Here is a 12445-nt window from a genome sequence, read left to right as displayed (position 1 = left end):
GTGCCATTCTTTAACAATTCTAGCTGTATGGATTGGGGCATTATCATCTTGAAAGATGGCATTCCCCTCCGGAAACAGTTGTTGAACCAAAATTACTGAATAGTTTCCGCTGTTAATTCTTGCATGAAAGGAAATCATTGGCTCGGCGGATTTCCAAGAAATAGCACTCCAGATAATCATAGAACCCCCGCCATGTTTTACGGTAGGGAGAAGGCAGTCTGGATGAAATGCTTCTTTCGGCAGTCTCCAAACGTACACTCGGCTGGAGGTCGGAAATAAGGTAAACGATCATTTGTCAGAGAAAATCACATTTTTCCACTGCTCGAGGGACCAATTCTGGTGGTTTCTACACAGTTCTGTTATGCTCTTCTCAGTCTGTGGCATGCTGTGACATAGTGTGCAGCGATCGTCACTGTTGATTCCTTTTCTCCCAGTAAGATATGTTTTTCTCTCATCTTCTAATGTGAGCAAGTCTGGGAGTAGTTCCAACAGTTTCTTAAAGTAAGTGTCCCTGGTTGCAGTATATTTGGGGCAGTGCAGCAGGCAGTGGCTTCCATCCTCCAGGGTCTTCTGCTCACATTGTTGGCTCAGTCACTCCTCCCTGGGTTTGTATGTCTGTCTGTGTCTCCCAGACTCTATTTCGAGTTTGTGAGCACTCTGTCTGTAGACACTTAGGATTTTCCTCTCGAGTTTTGGAGCTTTTCCAGGTATGGGGCCATTTTATATTCTCTCTGTAGAGATTGGTATATGGTTAGCTTTTGTGACTGTTTTATTTCACTCCTCCATTTTTCCACATAGTCCTCTTTGCTCTTAGCTGTGGTGTGTTTTATCTGGACTCTTGTTATGACCTGTGGATCGGGGGTTGGGAGTATAGAGCTGACCACTTCTTTCAGTGCACATGGCTTTTCTTGGTCTTCATTGTGCAACATGGCATGGTAGCGGGGTGAGTTAGGGCTGCTGCTTTGCAGGTGGGCCCAGAAGGACAGCACTCTCTTCTGTATCTCAAGCAGTAATGGGAATCTCCCCAGCTCAGCTCGGTAGGCATTGTTTGAGGTACTCCGATGGACATGGAGAAGGTGTATGCAGAACTCCAGGTGGAATATTTCTGTTGCCAGCCAGACCTTTACTGGTAGTTTGAGGTGGTACAGTTCTTTCCTGATGGCATAGAATGGCCACTCTACATTCCCTGTATTGTCTCGCTCCTGCACAGCAGTGCATTGTGGCTGGAGGTATTCTGTGCATAAGTACTTATGAAATGCCACTCATGCAGTTACTATTATTGGACAGATCACGCATGGCTCCTTTGCCGAAAGGAGGGGGGAGTGCGAGTGGCGCAACAGGGGGGAGCCCATGCAAAGACGAACAAAAGTATTACGAAATCATACTACGAAAGCTGGCATGTGTATTTTCATGGATATGAGCATGGGGGCGTATCCAGGGTGTCTTCAGAAATATCTGGGCTCCATACTGGGCAGACCAACTGGGTTAAAAAGTGAATCAAGGAGGGGGACCGGGAGGACAGCGAGAGACCAAGAAGCCTACGGGATCCCCCTCAGAACCTGCAGCTCTAGTCAAGTGTCTGATAAGTGCCTTCCTGTGCTTTATGGTAAGACCTCCCTGGCAGGCCCCAGAATCCCCTGGGCCCCATACACCAGTCCTCCCATTCATGGTCTCTCTGCGGCCCCGGGCGAACCAAAAAATAATGGGCCCCCCAGCAAATCTGATGGGGCCCCCCAATATTCACACCTTTTTCCTTGCCTTCCCCTAATGACACTCACAGCCTGGGGGCCCATTTTGCAAGAGTTGTTATAAAACAAGTAAGAACATCGTAATCTTCTCACCCATAACAAGTGTATCTGATCTGAAAGATGGACTCTTTTATCGGAGGAGATGAAAAAGTGTTTGGGGCTCCCTTACAGCTCTGGGCCTCTCTGCAGTTGCAGGGGCCGCACCCTTGTAGTTACGCCCCTGGATATGAGGGTGTATACAGTAAACTGTGTTTTGCAGCTTAATGTGCATAAAGTCTTACGCACTATGAGTAGAGCATAATACATTGCATATCATGTATTGCATGGCACTCTACTCAGCATATGTTAGTCTTTACACACGTTATTCTGCTTAAAGAGGAACTTTAGCAAAAAGGGGAACATATAAATCCATACATTGTAAAGTGAGAACTTAAAAAATAGAAAAGAGATCAACATTTTTTTGATATTCACCATGAAATTTGTTCATATTGTTCATATCCACAATCAGCACAAAAGCACACCGCTCCAACTGCCATTATCTATGACAATACCCCCCAACAATGTGATAGGCTAAAAAGAGTAGATATACATCTGCACAGACGGAGATATTATCTGCTTGGCAGCTGTTATTTCCCACAATGTTCACAGACAGGAAACTGTCAGGACCATGGTCATGACATCACACTGTGGGAGGGGTTTCAGCACAACATCAGCCATACAGACCCCTCTGATGATCTGTTTGAGAAAAGGTAAAGATTTCTCATGGGAAAGGGGGTATCTGCTACTTATTGGGATGACTTTTAATCCTTGGTTACAGTTCCTCTTTAATGCAGTTTACTACATACATCCCATGCTGTCAGTTAATATGCCCTTTAAAAGAAGAATGACAATCCTGTTTTCACTTTGTTTGGGAGCATTGCATAGTGCTTACTGCTCTTCATTCATGAAAGTGCTTGAAACAAGATCTCTCTCCATGCACCAACCAAATCTGATTGCAGACCTGTACTGTCATAGAACAGGAGAATAAACAGAAGAATCCGAGTGATTTGAGGCGACGCAGACAAACTGTGATAAATGGATATAAACCTGACGAAGGCTGCAAGGCCGAAAGCTTGTTTATTCTTATTCATTTGTAGTTAGCCAATAAATGGTATCATCCTGATTTAAAACTTCTTGATAAATGAACGTGTTAATTGCTGCTATTGTCAGCGTTTTGCTGCAAGCAATGAGAGTTGGTTTACAGTAAGCAAACAATGGCGCTAAACCAACCGGTGTACCAGTGTCTAGCTTCCTCAGAACCACAGACGGTTCCGCCTGAATTCACACGCTTTGTAGGATGAGACTGCAGGCATCAAAAAGAGAAACATTACAAGAGCTTTTTATTTTATTACCATCTGGCACAATGAATGGCATTCTACAAAACCACGCTGAAATTCCTTCATTCCTGCATCTGACAGATCAATTAACTTCAGTCGTGTTCCTAGTAAGAGAATGATGTGAGAAATGTGATCTCGCGCATTCCATGTTTGTTTGTGGACTGATAACTTCAGGATATTATTATACTCGGCATATTATCTCAGTGCTGTGAAAAGAGGTCATTTTGCCACCTAGTGGATTCAGAACTCCAGAGGTAAATATCAGGATTCTCCGCCCTGGTAGGTTTTAATGGAATGTTAAGTTAATATTTGTAAAGAGCTTTACTTCCGTAAGACTTAAAGAGCACCTGCAGCTATAGAGAGCAGTGGTGCACTTGGAGCATGCTCAGTAAGGTACTGTAGTCATGGTTGTGTGGATCTGTGTGTGTGTGTGTTTGTGTGCCACAGGCTTTGTTCACACATAAAAGGCTGTCCTGGCAGTTTTTGACAGTTGGCATCAGTTTTGCATGCATTTCTATGGCTGTATTCACACATAAATCTGTACTTTCTGGTCCGGTCCTGTCTGTTTTACATCAGTTTTGTATGGTTTCTATGGGTGTGTTCACATATAAATCTGTCCATTTCCGGTCTGATCCTGTCAGTTTTTGTATCAGTTGTCTATATGTTTCTGTTGTTTTTTTGGCTGTATTCACATATAAATCCAGGGACGGATCTAGGGATGGGCAAGCGGGTATCTTGCCCCAGGCGCAGTTTGTTGAATTCTTAAAAAGGCTGCAAAATGAATGGCAGTTTAGGCGCCAAAACCTGACCTTTAGGCTCCAAAACCTGACCTTGCCCCAGGCGCAACTTGGTCTTGATCCGCCCCTGTATAAATCTGTCCATTTCCGGTCCGGTCAACTGATAGAAAACTGATGCAAATCTGACAGTACTGGACTGAACCGGAAATGTGCAGATTTAGGTGTGAAGCAAGCCTCAGTGTCTGATACTGCTGCCCTAATCTGGTGACAATCTTTGAAGGGAAGCTAGTTAACCTGTCAGTATGTTTTGGTTTGTGAAAGGAAACTAAAGGTGCACATACACATTTAGATAGCTACTTAACCTCCTTGCCGGTCTAATTCCCGCCGGCAAGGAGGCAGCAGAACTTTTTTTAAAAAAAAAAATCTTCTCAAATCATGTAGCGAGCCCAGGGCTCGCTACATGATAGCCGCTGAGCGGCGGCATCCCCCCACCCACTCCGATCGCCTCCAGCGATCAGAGTAAGCAGGAAATCCTGTTCAGAACGGGATTTCCTGCAGGGCTTCCCCGGTCCCCATGGCGACGGGGCGGGATGACGTCACCGACGTCATGGACGTCGGGACGTCACAGGGAATCCCAATCCACCCCTCAGCGCTGACTGGCACTGATTGGCCAGGCTGCGCAGGGGTCTGGGGCGGGGGGGGGGTGGCTCGGCGCGGCGGGGCCTGAGAAATCCTCCTGCGTAGGTTACCCCGAGCTGAGCTCGGTATAACCGGCAAGGAGGTTAAAGGATACATCCAAGGTGAAATAAAAGTCAAAATCCACTTACCTGGGGCTTCCTCCAGCCCCTGGCAGCCGTCCTGTGCCCTGGCCGCAGCTCCTCTTACTGCCGCTGTCCTCCGCCGAAGAAGCCAACCTCGCCAGGTCGGCTTCATGTGCGCTCCACGGTGCGGGTCACATGGTGTAGCCGATGTCATCGGGTCTCTACTGCGCAGGCGTGTGTATGTATATATATATATATATATATATATATGTATATGTATATGTATATTCAGTGTTCTCTCCAGAAATGTTTTCCAGCCGGGTGGCATGAAATAGTAGCCGGGTGGCATGAAAAAATAGCTGGGTGGGGCAAGATGAGAGAATGCAGGGCCGGTGCTTCTGTGAGCAACTCTGCTTATAGCATAGGAGGAGGTGAGCCGATGACAGCCGGGTGGTCACCAAAACTAGCCGGGTGGAACACCCGGCTAAAAGAGCCTGGGGAGAACACTGATATTACAATTTTTTTTCTCTATTTCCTACCCACCGCTCCCTCACCCTGCCAGCCAATCACCGGCATCACCCTATGACAGCGGATCGCTTCTGACACTCTCATGGGTGCAGCCATGTCACATGGCTGTCCCCAGTACAGCACTACTGTGGATCACTGCGCTGTACACAGTAATTAGACGGCGGTTTCGCCGTCTAACAGTCTCCTAACGGCGACCACCGCTGGGAGACTAATGAGGGAGCAGAGGAGATGCGCATGATCGCGTGCAAATCCCCGCCCCAGGAGTTGATGCCAATTTACCGCGTTAGGCGATCCTGGGGCTGCCGCCCCGATCAGGCTCATCGGCATGATGCGGTCGTATAGTAGTTAAAGGGGTTAATGAAGATAGCTTTAGGGATATGTTTGTGATTATGTCTTCACAAATGTAAAGCTATTAAATGGCACAACCCATGGACATCCCACCTCTCAACTTTATAATGTTTAAAGTACACTTGAATCGAAAATAGGAATTCAATTTAAATCTATCATGTTTTAAAGCACGTGCTCCTGAAACTCGTCATGCTGCTCCCTGTCTTCAGGTTTTGTCTGGCCTATCAGTTGAATGGTCTCTGCAGGAAGTGGCTGTGCACGAGTGCATTGGAACTGGGCATGCACAAATTCCATTCACATATGTCCACAAATAGGAAGCGCTCATGCATGAAAGAAAGATGGCGTGCACAAGTGCTCCCTTTCATTGTGTATGCCAGATACAAAGATGTGCTTGTTAACAGCCCGGTGAACTATCGGGATGCTTCAAACAAAAAAACTTTGTGGAAGGGGAGACACCCTGAAGGCAATGAGCAGCAAAAAGAGTGTCAGGAGTAAGTGGCCCACCAAGGGTTTTATTTTACAGTTTCTGCAAGCTTCAGGTTTACTTTAAAAAGTGTACCTGAGATGGGACCACAGGAACAAAGTATAACATACCTGGGGCTTCCTTCAGCCCCCTCCGGCCTAATCTCTCCCACGCCATCCTCTACTGACTCTCCGTTCGCCCGCAACTGGTCCCGGAAAATTCTCCAGTCAGGGCCAGTCAACACAGGAGCAGGCCAGCCAGGCCTGGCCACATGTGCAGTTGGCCCTGTACCAGAGGACTTTCCAGGGCCATTTGCAAGCGAACGGAGAGTCAGAAGAGGATGGTGTTTGAGAGATCAGGCCGGAGGGGGCTGAGGAAAGCCCCAGGTATATATATTTTTATGCGGTGGCCTCATCTCAGGTTCCCTTTAAAGTATGCATTTTAAACTCCGGCCCGCAGGCCAAATCTGGCCCTCAGAGCCATTAAATTTGGAGGTGAAGCCCTAGAACACCCGGGAAGCCATATTGGGGAGGGAGGGGGAAAACCACTTAACACCAGGGAACTGTATAGGGGATAGACGGGGGCCAACTGGGAACTTTATAAGGGAGGAAGGTGGCCACTAGACATGGAGGTTGGCCCGCGACTAGCTCCCAGTGCACAATTTCGTCCCACTTTGTATTTGAGTTTGTCACCCCTGCTTTAAAGGAACTCCTAATGTCTTAAAAGACTTTTTTAAATGATGGGTGTATGGAGGATTCCATGTTTATTTCCTTTTAAAGGGACCCTGAGCAGTGATTAAAAATGATATTTAGACTTACCCGGAGCTTCCTACAGCAGCCCCCCCCTTCCCCTCCGCAGCCTGTGACGTCCTTCAGTGTCCTCTGGATCCACTCTGTGGTCCCGCTGGCGGCTCCGGTAAGTACACAACTTTGGCAAAAGTCGTGCATGTGCACTACAGGGACCAGGCCGTCTATCACCTGTGGCGTCATAACACGCTTCACCATTAGGGTCCTGCGCGTGCGTGGTACAGGCTTTCTTGTATGCTTCCGGTGACGCGTGGGCACATGCTTCCACGCATGCGCAGAAAACGTCGTCCCATAAAGGGTCGCCTATCCTTAGAGGCTGTCAGCGGGACCCAGGAGAAGACCAGATCTGCAGTGAGGGACACAAATCTAAAACTAGGGCCTGGAAGAAGTAAAGATATATTTCTTTTGTCGCCTCGCTTAAGAAAAGCTTTATCCCTGCCATAAAACGGGTAGAAATAACATTGGGTATTTGTTGGCAGCACTCAATAGTCGTTCTGCTTTGAGACTTGCATTTTTGAGTCTTGCAGCTTAGCAAACACTTTGTGAAGCTGATCTGCACACAGTTAATAGAGTAAATTTGCTATAGACCCCTCCGGAGATGGACTTATAGTGAGGTCATGCAGAACATGCCTGCGGGGTGCTCTGCATTGGCCAGAAAACCTGAAACCATTTATTTCAGATGAAGATTACTGCTGAGCACTGCCACAGAGGAGCAGTCATAAAAGGAATTTGTAATAGTTTAGTCCTTCACTCTGAAACTGATCGAACAGCGGAATTGTACTTGCCTGTGCTTGCTTTCTATCCTGCTACGTAATTGCATTGTCTTTCCAATCTTCACACAGTGAAAAGACAGGGACTGTGGCTCAACAGAATGCCTTCAGAGCATTTCTTTATTACATCTGTAGGTATTACAGCAATAACAGGGCATGATGCTTCAGACTCACAGCTTTTCCTCTGGTGCCTCATACAATGACTCTTACACCATCCACATACATAATGATCAGTGACTGACGTTATCAATTACACAGGTTATCTCAGGAGAAGCAGGCTGATTGGGCGGATGGATGGAAGTTATCAGCGCATTTGGCTACAGTGTAGCTGCAGGATGGTGCTGAAGCTAGCAACAGACAGGCGGTGTTGTGGGTGCCTTAAGGCTGTATACAACCCTGATATAATATTCAATAAAAACATGTTTTCCTGCTTTTTATATGCCATACAGTTATTATATTTGCTTTTGTGCATACGTATTATTATTCATTTAGAAATTGTACGTTTCCAAAGTACACTTTGTTTTTCCTCTGAGAGCTGACTTTGCATTTTATATGTAACTGTTTTATTCATGTTCTAACATAAGCAGAAATGCTTTCTGATTGTCTGACTTTGTTCAGCAGAGCCTGCAGTGTCAGAGAAGTGTTTGTTTACATTCCTCACTTGATACAATTAAATACAACATAGCATTATCTGCACTTAGAATGCCTGCAGCTTTCCTGGCAGGGAACTTCTATGTCCCATGTGTAACCCTTTCAATGCTGTTCTAGTAAAAAAAAATGCTGGTTGTATATAATATGCTGTAAATAATCTATTAGAGCAAAGAAGACATGCTGGGTATCATTCCGCTTTAAAGGAAACCAGAGACGAACAAACATCAAAGTTTTATACATACCTGGCGCTTCCTCCAGCTCCATCCGCATGGATCACTCCCCCGCTGCCGTCCTCAGTCTTCTCCCTGTTCGGTACTGGGCCCCGTTACTTCGGCATTAGCGGCCAGTTTGACGCATGTGCAGTGTGCTCCCTCCATCTCTCTCCGGTGGAGAATAAGACGGAGGGAGCGCACTGCGCTTGCGCCGACTGACCGAATGTTACGGGACCCAGTACTGAAGAGGGAGGAGACTAAGGACTGCAGCGTGGGAGCGATCCATGCGGATGGGGCTGGAGGAAGTGCCAGATATGTGTAAATTTTTTATGTTTGTTTGTCTCTGGTACACTTTGAAAAGAACTATGCATGCATTTTTAAAAACTTCTTAAAGTCGATGGAAATTGATAAAAAAAAAAAAACAGCCAGATACTTACCTATGGAGAGGGAAGGCTCTGGGTCCTATAGAGCCTTCCCACTCCTCTCCCGGTCCCCTCCATTAAGCGATGGCTCCCCCATGAACTATATCTCCCGTTATGCATTGCGTGTCCCCAGCATGCATTGCAGCTGCCAGGGATATAAGAAGTCACCACAGGAATTTCCTCCTATGGCACAAGGACACAGAAGATGGAGTCTTCCATAGGGACGGGATAAGAGGGGGGGGGGGGGGGGGGACGGAGCCCACTTAGGGGGAGGGTCGTTTGACTTGTCTGCACTTAGGAGCATGCAGGTGCTCCGTATGTAAGGTGATAATGTAAAGTTGAGCAGTGATTAGGAGGGTTAGATTTAGGAGAGACCAGATGGAGCTTGGCTTTAATTGTTAGGATTAGAAAGTCAATATTTTGCATCAGGAAGGATTAAATGTCAAATGGCTAGGTTACGTAAGGTAAGTTGTTATTTTTAATGTCAGAATTTAACATTATGATCCAGGAATGGGTTAATGTCCGGGGCAGTTCTAGACTTTCTGCTGCTCGAAGCAAACTTAGGAGGATGCACTGTCAATAAGTGACCTATCGGATGTCACTCCTACTGATCAAGTGCAGTGATTAGCCCAATGATAGTACTGTGGTCCCGCCCACCAAACCATCGGCACCAGTTTGAAAAAGGAGGAGCTGGTGGCTGTGATTGACCAGGCTGGTGCCAGCACTCCTGCTTGATTTCATCATGTGCTACAGGGGTTACATTTAATGGAGAAGGGTTTAGTTGGGCATCAGTAGGGGGTTCATTTTAAGGAAGGAGGTTACGGTTTGGTATCGTGAAGGGGTTAATATTTAAATTGACCCCAGGTGTGAGTCATATGGAGGCTGCCATATTTATTTCCTTTCAAACAATACCAGTTGCCTGGCAAACTCTGCTAATCTTCCTGACTTCAGTACTGTCTGAATCACACACTTTAAATAAGCATGCGGCTAATCCAGTCAAACATGAGTCAGAGACAACTGATCTGCATGCTTGTTCAGGGTCTAGGACTAAAAGTATTAGGCACGGTATCAGGGCTGCAGCCTGGCAACTTGCATTGTTTAAAACGACGTAAATATGGCAGCCTCTATATCACTCTCACCTCATCTACTGCGCATATGCGAGAGCCGCTAGCGATCGTGCTGATGTCATCTGGAGTGGATGCCAGGGCTGGAGGAAGCCCCGGGTAAGTCATTTTTTTTAATTAGCTCAGACCTTCCCTTTACCTGTCCCTCAAAGGAGCTTACAATCTAATCCCCACCATAGTCCTACTTTATGTCCATCATAGTCCAGAGGCGATTTAGGGGGAAGCAAATTAACTTATTTGTATTTTGGGGGGCGGGTTGTGGGAGGAAACTGGAGTGCCTGGAGGAAACCCGTGGAGACACAGGGAGAACATACAAACTGAGTGCAGATGGTGCCCTAGCTGGGATTCGAATCGGAGACCCAGTGCTTCAAGCACGCTATCCACTACTGCACCGTGCTACTGAAATGATGTGTCTGTTTCCGTTTTCAGACAATTATGAGTTTTGAAGAGCTTTTCTTAAGAGAAGTATTTACTTTTTTAACGAGGCGCCAGGTGTTACCCGGACATTTCTGCTGTCGTGTACTCCTTTTACCATTGCCTGATGAAGCGGGTTATGCCTGCGAAACGCGTTGCAACTACCCCCGGAGTGTACCAATAAATTGATTTTGTTCTGAATACACAGCTTGTTGTGTCTGCTTGCAGGAGGAAAGTCCACCACTGCCTCCTAAGCATTTTTTAAACCTTTTAAGTATTGTTTTTACTCTTTTGGCGCCTCTGTTCCCGTCTACACTATATTTACTTTTTTGTGCTTTTTTTATGCCTCGGGTACACTTTAAACTGCTACACAGAGCAATTCTCTCATTACTCTATTTGTACAGCTGCACCAATGAATCTGACATGGCCATTGCATATTTTCCGTGGGGAGGCATGCAGAATCATTGCGTTTGTATCATGTGGATAACGAGGTAAGCGCGCCACAAGCCTTGCAACTAATAGATCTGAACTGAGGCAGGTGATTCAGTTCTTCTTGTCAAAGGTGGAGCTGGAGTTTTACTTTAATTGAACATACGTAACTTAGATGAGTGCTCGGCTGATGTGCCATGGCCAATTGATTTCAGCACCAAGGACAGAACAAAAGACTTTCATACAGTAATGCCCACAGCGAACAAGGAGCTATGCTTTATTATGGCACCAAGCTGTAGGATATTATCTTTATATCAGCAACCAAGGACACAGGATGAAGCTGTATAGTCAGTGCTGTAACTAGCATACATAGAAATAAAGGTAAATTAAAAGATAGGGAAAAAAAATAGTAATGGTGAGGATAGAACATTTGCAGCAAACTTGTTATAGACGTCAGCAGTAGAAGCAGCATACATATGATAAAGGCAGAGGTGTATCTCCCAGGGTGTGGTGCAGCATGGCGTTCGCCCTGGACGCCAAAATAACGGTGGTGCAAATTAACCGGTGTAGTGCAGCTGCATTGCTCATCTGACAGATATGATTTTTTTAATGGGATGCTTTCAGGGGGAGCTTGTTGTTATGAGGTGTCAGTCATGGGCGTGGTCTCCTACTAGGGGTATGTCATGGACTGCTCTCTATTACTTGGGGGTCTGTCATGGGTTGCTATTTGCTAATTCTAGTCTATCGTGAAAGGTATAGCCTTTCACAGGGACATACTTCCTAATTATGTTGTTTGGGAAATATGCCTGCCCAATTTTGTTGAGAACATGCTGCCTAGTTGTTATTTAGGGCAGATGATATTGCCTTATTGTTTGTTGCGGGGTAAGGATTATCTTGACTTTAAAGAGGAACTCCAGTGAAAATAATGTCATAAAAAAAAGTGCTTCATTTTTACAATAATTATGTATAAATGATTTAGTCATTGTTTACTCATTGTAAAATCTTTAGTCTCCCCAATTTACATTCTGACATTTATTACATGGTGACATTTTTACTGTGGGCAGGTTATGTAGCTGCTCCTAGCTGTTTTGGCCGTTGGAGACAGCTGTAAACAGCTATTTCCTGTCTGTGAACCTTGTTACATTGTGGCAAACTGTCAAAAGTACCGCGGTCCTCAGAGCTTCTTGTGGGAGGGGTTTCACCACAATATCAATCATACAGCGCCCCCTGATGGTCTGTTTGTGAAAAGCAATAGATTTCTCATGTAAAAGGGGGTATCAGCTACTGATTGGGATAAAGTTACATTCTTGGTTGGAGTTTCTCTTTAACTTATTTGTGTAACTGGCCATCCCTCACTTCAAATTGGACACACCCACTCCAACCTGTGGCCTTGTTATCCCCTGGGGCACAGATTCAGTATTTGCCCTAGGTGTGATTCTTCCTAGATACGCCACTAGATGAAGAAAACAAAAGTCCTAAGGATAGCTTTGTGGAAACTGCATGTGAATTCATTTAATAGTTTCAGAGATACCTGGCCTGATTTACTAAGGCGTCTCCACTTGGGATATTATAAGTGATTCAGCAAAGCTCGACTGCACTGATTACTAGTTGTCTGTTGTGAGGTGCTAAAAAATGTCAGAGCTTGCCGAAGGTATG

General features: G+C 45.8%; 1 protein-coding gene across 2 annotated transcripts in view; it reads left to right on the top strand.

Annotated features, from left to right (window-relative positions):
- LOC137562738 (3',5'-cyclic-AMP phosphodiesterase 4B-like) overlaps positions 1–12445 on the top strand; it is an 810374-nt gene that overhangs the window by 313827 nt on the left and 484102 nt on the right. The gene's annotated exons all lie outside the window — the stretch shown is intronic.

This window comes from Hyperolius riggenbachi, chromosome 3 (assembly GCF_040937935.1).
Source record: "Hyperolius riggenbachi isolate aHypRig1 chromosome 3, aHypRig1.pri, whole genome shotgun sequence".
In the NCBI taxonomy this organism is placed as follows: domain Eukaryota; kingdom Metazoa; phylum Chordata; class Amphibia; order Anura; family Hyperoliidae; genus Hyperolius; species Hyperolius riggenbachi.
Note: the sequence above shows the minus strand (reverse complement) of the source record. Positions and strands in the feature narration are given on the sequence as shown.